At 38.2% G+C, this 7,691-nt stretch overlaps 1 long non-coding RNA gene across 1 annotated transcript; it reads left to right on the top strand.

Moving 5' to 3' along the window:
* The first annotated feature begins 1,588 nt into the window (after positions 1-1,588).
* LOC122710001 lies at positions 1,589-6,368 on the top strand. The gene is made up of 3 exons (XR_006345802.1): positions 1,589-1,752; positions 1,901-2,012; positions 6,194-6,368. It is a non-coding gene; the product is annotated as an uncharacterized LOC122710001 (long non-coding RNA).
* Positions 6,369-7,691: the final 1,323 nt, after the last annotated feature.

Genomic DNA, 7,691 nt, shown 5'->3' with positions numbered 1-7,691 from the left:
TAAATTTGTCTTTGTCATTTCCTTGGTGTCCTTAAATATGAATTAAAGAGGTAAGTAATCTGATCTGGACAGATCCAGCCAGCTCTAATGTTCTAAGAGTCTAGGCAGCCATGAATGGAAAATTGCAAGGGATAAATTATGAAAGGAACAAAATGCTCTTCCTACCAGATGCTAAACTTGAACTAGGACCAATTTTGAATATATCCATGTTGTTTTCCTCTTACCCTTGAACTTCACACACGGTGGAACTATCGTTTAGAAGAAACAGGAAAACATGGTTTCATTGAGCACATAATCATTATTTTGATCATTGGCAAGGCTTTGAAAAATTCAGCAACATCCAGCAACACTAGCCAGATCTGCTGTCCTCTATCTGTACTTGCTAAATTTCTCATAATAATTTCCACTTCCAATTGCTTTTTAAATATGTTTTGGAAGTCAATGAATTCTTTGAAAATCATATGAAATATGGGGGTTCATACAGCAAAATGCACTTATCTACAAAGTAATGAATGCAACTTGAGAAGGTTCCCTAAACCTTGAGGACCTCAGGTTCCAGAGTAAGTTTATGACTTACAGTTGATGGTATACAGGGCAGGCTGCCCCAAGATACGCCATTGGCATGCAGGGCTAAAATCAAGTAAAGCCCAAAAGACTCAAGAAGAACCTTTGAACTTCTCCCTAACTGCTTAAAAGAATTTAAGACAGAAGACCTATTCCTGGAAGGAACTATCACCACAGGTAAATATAATAAAGTATGAACCAGGTGTGGTAGACAGGGAGGAACCTAGCATGGCTTTTTTGATCAAAGATCTCCCTGTGTCCCGTTGCCTCTAGATAGCCAAGCAAACATTTGTCTATCAAATGTTATTTTCATATCCCTGTGAATTACCTTGCTTCTCTTTGAAGTAATGAAAGGGAAGACCCCTACCTCATTATCCACAGTCCAGAATGACATACATACCTAATATTGCCTCACTGTCTTTGGAATTCATGTTATATGAATTCCCCATATGTATATAATAAGTTTGATTTTCTCTTGTTAATTTGGCTTACATCACTGACTCAATGGACATGAGTGTGAGCAAACTCTGGGAGACGGTGAAGGACAGGGAAGCCTGGAGTGCTGCAGTCCATGGGGTCAAAAAGAGTTGGACTCGACTTAGTGACTGAACAACAATCTGCCTTATGTCATTTTAATTGTCAGTCAAAAGAATTTAGAGGGTATAGAGGAAATACACCCTTTCCCACAGTTTGTGCACCCAGCAGGATTCAATTTTACTGGATCCTATTCACCTCAAGACTGCTACTGCCAAGAAATCCTGAGAAAACTGACAAAAGCCAGCAGAAGTTGAGAAATCTTAGCTGTATTAGTCTCCTAGATCTCTGCCTGTGGGATCTTGTTGGAAGTGAGAATAGCAAGAATCCTTTTTCTCTTTTCTAAAATTAGAATAGTAGGAGAAAATATTTGTGCCGCAAGTTTCTTGGACTTTAGCAACTCCTGGCAAATTTGATAAACTTTTGCTTGATTTTCTTCTGTTAATCTGTCTCGCGTCGATTTAATTCTTGGACCAGCTAGAAGAACTTAGATGGATGCAGGAAAATTTCCTCCTCCTGATACAACTTATAAAAGGCATTTTAAAATTCTGTTTATCACTTACAACTCTGTGCGTGAAGCAATTTTAACCCCATCTTACACATAAAGAAACTGGACCTCAGAGGAGTTTTTACTATTTATCTTTTTCCTGGAAGGTAAGAGAAAGCACTAAGGTTGCTTTATTCCCCCAAAGTGCTGATGGTAGGTGGAGGGAAATCAAAGCCCAGCTCCTGTCCAAGGTAAACTCTACTGAGAAACTGCCTCATCTCAAAGAAAATGGGTTACACCTCTCCCCTACTTCAGGAGCTGCAAGAAAATTATGTTGCTGCTGTGGCCCAGGTCAGAGAGGGGAAGACTGAAAAATCATAACAAGCTACACTCAGATTTGCAGCCCACATTCACATCACTGAATTTGGTGAGTCCAAAAAGTTACAAATTTTGAAATTCATTTCATTTTTCGTTTTTTTAAATTTTTATTTACCTGTTTTTGATTGCACTAGGTCTTCGTTGTTGTGAAGGCTTTTAGTTGTGCGTGGGGTGGCATCTTTCTGTGGTGGCTTCTTTTGTTGTGGAGCCTGGGCTCTAGGGCACAGGCTCAATAGCTGTGGTGCCCGGGCTTAGAGGCTCTGAGGCAAGTGGGATCATCCTGAATCAGGAATCTATCTAATCTGTGTCTCTTACATTGGCAGGGGCATTTTTGCCACTGAGCCACCATGGAAGCCCTAATTATTTTTACTGAAACACAGTTGATTTACAATGTTGTGTTAGTTTCAGATGTACAGCAAGTCGATTGTTTTGTGTGTGTGTGCGTGTGTGTGTGTGTGTGTGTGTATGTGTGTGTGTATGACTTTCTTGGTAGCTCAGCTGGTAAAGAATCCTCCTGCAACGCAGGAGACCCTGCTTCAATCCTGGGTCAGGAAGACCCCCTAGAGAAGGGATAGGTTACCCACTTCAGCACTCATGGGCTTCCCTGGTGGCTCAGACTATAGGGAGTCCTCTTGCAATGCATGAGACCTGGGTTCAATCCCGGGGTTGGGAAGATCCTCCTGAGGACAGCATGGCAACCCACTCCAATATTCTTGCCTGGAGAATCCCCATGGCCAGAGGAGCCTGGCAGGCTACAGTGCATGGGGTCACAAGGAGTCAGACATGACTGAGCAACTAAGCATACACATAGCACATGTGCACACATGCACACACACACATATGTATGTGTGTATATATGTGTGTGTGTGTGTATATATAGATAGATATATATGGAGGTGTTTTCCTCTAGGGAGAGTATACATTTGATTCTGCTGGGTGCTCAAAGTTACTGCCAGCCATTTGGGACTATTTTAAAATAAATTAAGGAAGAAGGGGAGGGATAAATTAGGAATTTGAGAGTATCACACATATACTATTATATATAAAATAAACAACATGGACCTATTATATAGCATGGGGAACTCTACTCAATATTTTGCAATGACCTATATAGGAAAAGAATCTGAAAAAGATTTTAAATAGTCCCAAATTGTCAGTGTCTTGAGCACCTGGCAGAATCAAGTGTATATGCTCCCCTAAAGGAAAACACCTGCATTCTAGATCACAAAGGATCCTACTTATAATTTTTGGAATATATGAGCAGCAATGGTCAAAAATAATCAAGCAGGGAATTCCCTGATGGTCCAGTGGTTAGAACTCCATGCTTTCACTGCCGAGGGCCCAGGTTCAATCCCTGATAGGTAAACTAAGATCCTACAAGCCATGCAGCAAGCTCCCTGCCCCTCAAAACAGTCAAAACAAAAAAATAAGGCATCATGAGCCAGAACCTTTTAAAACTACAGAACCAACAGACAACATAAAAAGATTTTCACAGATTTCTTACATATGAATTATGAGACCTAGGTTATAAAACAATTATGCATACTGTATTTTTGTTGCTGTTGTTTTACTAACTGTAGTAGAAGTATTAAAAAAAAAAAATTCCTGGAGAAAGCTCACTTCTGATTGGAAGGAAAAAAATAAGGAACAGGAAACTATAAAAAGTCATCTAATACATTTGAAAAAGAAACAAAAATAGTATCTCTAAATAAAAACTGCAATAACAAAAATTAAGTAACAGATTAAAGGGGCTTCACTGGTGGCTCAGTGGTAAAGAATATGCCTGCCAATGCTGGAGATGCAGGTTCAGCCCCTGGTCCAGAAAGATTCCCTGGAGAAGGAAATGGCAACCCACTCCAGTATTCTTGCCTGGAGAACCCAAAGGAGAGAGGAGCCTGGCAGACTAGAGTCCAGGGCGTACCAAAGACTCAGACACAACTTAGTGACTGAACAACAACAAACAGACTAAATATAATTGAATACAGGGTAAATGAACCAAAAATTAGCCAGAAGAAATTATTTACAATGTCACATGGAAAATAAAAATATGAAAAATATGAGTACTAAGAGACAGGGAGGATAGAAATGAAAGCTCTGATGTACACCTCCATTGAAGCTCCAGAAGGAGGAGACAGTATGCTTCCCTCTTCATATCAAGAGGCTGATGTGCCTCTTATATCTCTTTGCTATTATTATTAAGGTATTTAAACATATTTGCAATAATAGAGGGAATAGCCCTACAAACCCAGCATGCCCACCATCCAGATAATCAAGATTTTACCACATTCCTTTATTTTCCCATTTTTCTTTTTTTTAATGTCTTTCTTTCTTGGTGATTTTTTTTCTTTTTTTGGAGACTCTGCTTGGCTTGCAGGATCTTAGGAACTTGATCGGGGATTGACCCCGGGAGCTCTGCTGTGGGCAGTGAAAACATGGAGTCCTAACCACTGGACCACCAGGGAATTCCTTGTTGGTACATTTTAAAGCAATTCCCAGAGTTCATATAATTTTGCCCCTAGAGGTAACCATTGAATATTAAATGGCAGAGATTTTTCCAAAACCAATAAAACCAGAATCCAGTTCAAAAATTTCAGCCATTCTTAAGCAGGATAAACAAAAAAGAAATCCACACCTGGGCACTTCTGTACAGAAGCCACAGAATTCCAAGACAACATCTAAAAGCACCCTTTCTTCAGTACTACCTTCGGTTTCTATACTCTAAGCCCCTTGCTCAGGCACCATTCAGAGAGTTGAATGTTTATGACAGTCTCCTTAGTGCTAGGACCAGAAGACCTAATGCCCAGTACTTATTGGTCTGTTTTTACTTAAGGGTTCGGACTAGGCAGGGATTTTAGAGCTCAGTGACTTCTGCGGCTTCAATTTTTTTCAAATTAATTTTTATTGGAATATAGTTGATTTACAATGTTGTGTTAGTTTCTGCCATACAGCAAAGTGATTCACTTAAACATATATGTGTCTTCATTTTATATACGAGAAAAATGAGTCCAAAGTGAAAAAACATGCTGAGGTCCCACAGCTAACACATTATGCCTGGATACCCAGGAAGCTTATGCTTGTAATGAAAACTGCTAACCATGTCCAAAATTTCTGGAGAGAGCTTAGCCACGAGGAAGAAATTTTTAAAAGATGGCAAAAAAAAAAAAAAATCCATCTGTTTGGACAAAGTTAAGTTGTGTAAATATTTCTTTCTTTAATTTCCTAATGAGAGAAAGGAATTGGGTGTCTTTTAAAAAAGCAGTCAAAGTAGTAAATGAATGCCATCTCCCTGGGAAGGTTAGGAGCAATAAAGAATTGGTAGAATAAAAGCCACCAACAGCTGAGGATTAAAGGAGACAAGAGAGAAGACAACAAATTGACATTTAATTCCAACCTAGCCCAGACGTTGTTGGCAAGTGTGAGCTGTAAAGAAGATTTTAATCAAACTTTGGTGTGAAAGATCAGGATTCAGTGATTGATGAGTTGAAGATTCACCAAAAATTTACCAGCACATTTTTTTCAACTTTTTGTAGGTTACACTTACTATAGAAATTTCAGAAAATATGGAAATATATGTACAATAAAATGAAAATCAATAGTTCAGTAACGGGGAATTAACCATTGGTGATGCATTATTGCTTCCTTCTCATCTTTCTCCCATGTACATAAATATATGTTTTTACCGCTATCACTCTGATAAATGTTCTCACTCATAAACCTTTGAAAACAGTTTGATTTCCTAGAATGAATCTCTAGAAGAAAGGTTAAAAAGGTATAAAATAGCAGAGTTGTTAAGAGATTGGGCTTTTAGTCAAACATCTGTATTGAATCCCAGTTTTGCTAATAATAAGCTTGAGCTTATAAACTTGGTCTACTTGTACAATTTCTTTAGGTCTCAATTATTGCTTCTGTGAAAGAAAAGAAGAAATAGAAAGACTTGAAAAGACAACAAAAAGAAAATTAAAAATGAAGCTACTGCCTAAATTCACAGTAAGGATTAACATAATGGAATGAATGTACAGCTCCTGGGATCAATTAATGATTGTTATTATTGTCGGATAACGTGACTACAGGGGCTCTTACTGCTTTTTGAGTTCTTAAAAAAATACTTTCGTATATTTCTAAATTAAAAAGCATCTATTGCTGTTTTTACAGAAAAACATTACTCTTTACAAAAGATAATGCTACATCTTTAAGTTATATTTTCATGTCTTTGTTTTTCTCTCTCTGCAGCACAAATGTAAGACCTTAGAAATCTTTCTGGTTTCAGAAGACTTGCCTGCTAAGTGTATGCCAGGAACTCGGCAGTGGTGTGCCAAAGGCGGGACAAGGGGTGTGGCTGACCCGGGTGCAACAATAGAGCATGCATTATCTGGAGAGAATTTTAAAACTACTCAAGCCTAGTTTGTCTGCTTTTTATTATCACCATGTGCCCACAATTTTGAACAATGTTAATGATAAAATGCTTTTCACTACAGCATCTTTGGTCTATCTTCCAAATTGCTGAATTGTAATAATACATATATATATATATCATGTAATATTAATATGTACATATGTGTATGTAATATAATATGTGTGCGTGCATGCTAAGTGACTTCAGTTGTGTCCAACTCTCTGCAACGCTATGGACCGTAGCCCTCCAGGCTCCTCTGTCCATGGGATTCTTCAAGTAAGAACAGTGAAGTGGGTTGCCATGCCCTCTCCCAGGGGATCTTCCTGACCCAGAGATCGAACCCGTGTCTCTTAACATCTCCTGCATTGGCAGGTGGGTTCTTTACCACTAGTGCCACCTGGGAAGCCCCATAATATGTGTACATGATATTTATTATATAATATGTGTATGTGTCTGTGTGTGTACATGTAAACTTCAAATTACCTCTTAATATGCATTGTATTCTACATGGAAGTTAATCCAGAGAACGCCCAATTACATAGGCCACCCTGATGCATGTGGACGCAGCATCATGAGTTTGCTTTGACAGTAAGTTCATAATAGATGGGAGTTGTTTAGGCTCATTTAGGGCACTGTTCATATCTCCAAGCCCTGTAGTACAATATATCCCTACATTTAAACTGTAAATATGAATAAACAATGATAGCACACTGTCCCTAAAGACAAAGAAACAAAACTGGAAACAAAACAATGATTCTACGTGACAATTTGATTTTTTTAATTAAAAAGTTAAAAATGGTGAACCACAAAGTGTAACACCTTGTTTAGTAAGTGTATATATTAGTTCATACAAAACATACATTTTAACTAAATTTATTTTTTAACTGTTAATTGTTTTGAAACTAGACAGTAAATTAAGAAAAATGATTATCACTGATAATAATTTTTGCATCTACAGAAGTGAATTAAAAAGGATCTGTTGCAGGTGTCAATCATGCCAGGTACACCACTGTCACCTTGCAAAGTTAGATTTCCTTCATTTAATAATCACGATGCAATGTCACAGATGAGGACAGGGGCTCTCAGAAAGCGTATGTGACTTGCACAAGGCCCCACAGCTAGTAATTTGCTGAGCTGGTTATCAAATCCACGTTTGTCTTGACTCCAGAGCCCAAGATTGCCATCAGTATGTCAGGATGTTTGAGTTGCTAACAAGAAAGGGAAAGTAAGAAATAAGACTTGTTATGCTTCAGGTTCCTTTTGAGAAAGAAACTTGCTTTGGGAAGTTCATTACTTTTGCCATGAGCCTTGGAACCAAAAGTTATCAATTATCTC

This window comes from Cervus elaphus, chromosome 16 (assembly GCF_910594005.1).
Source record: "Cervus elaphus chromosome 16, mCerEla1.1, whole genome shotgun sequence".
Taxonomy (NCBI): domain Eukaryota; kingdom Metazoa; phylum Chordata; class Mammalia; order Artiodactyla; family Cervidae; genus Cervus; species Cervus elaphus.
This window is presented reverse-complemented; position numbering and strand designations above follow the sequence as displayed.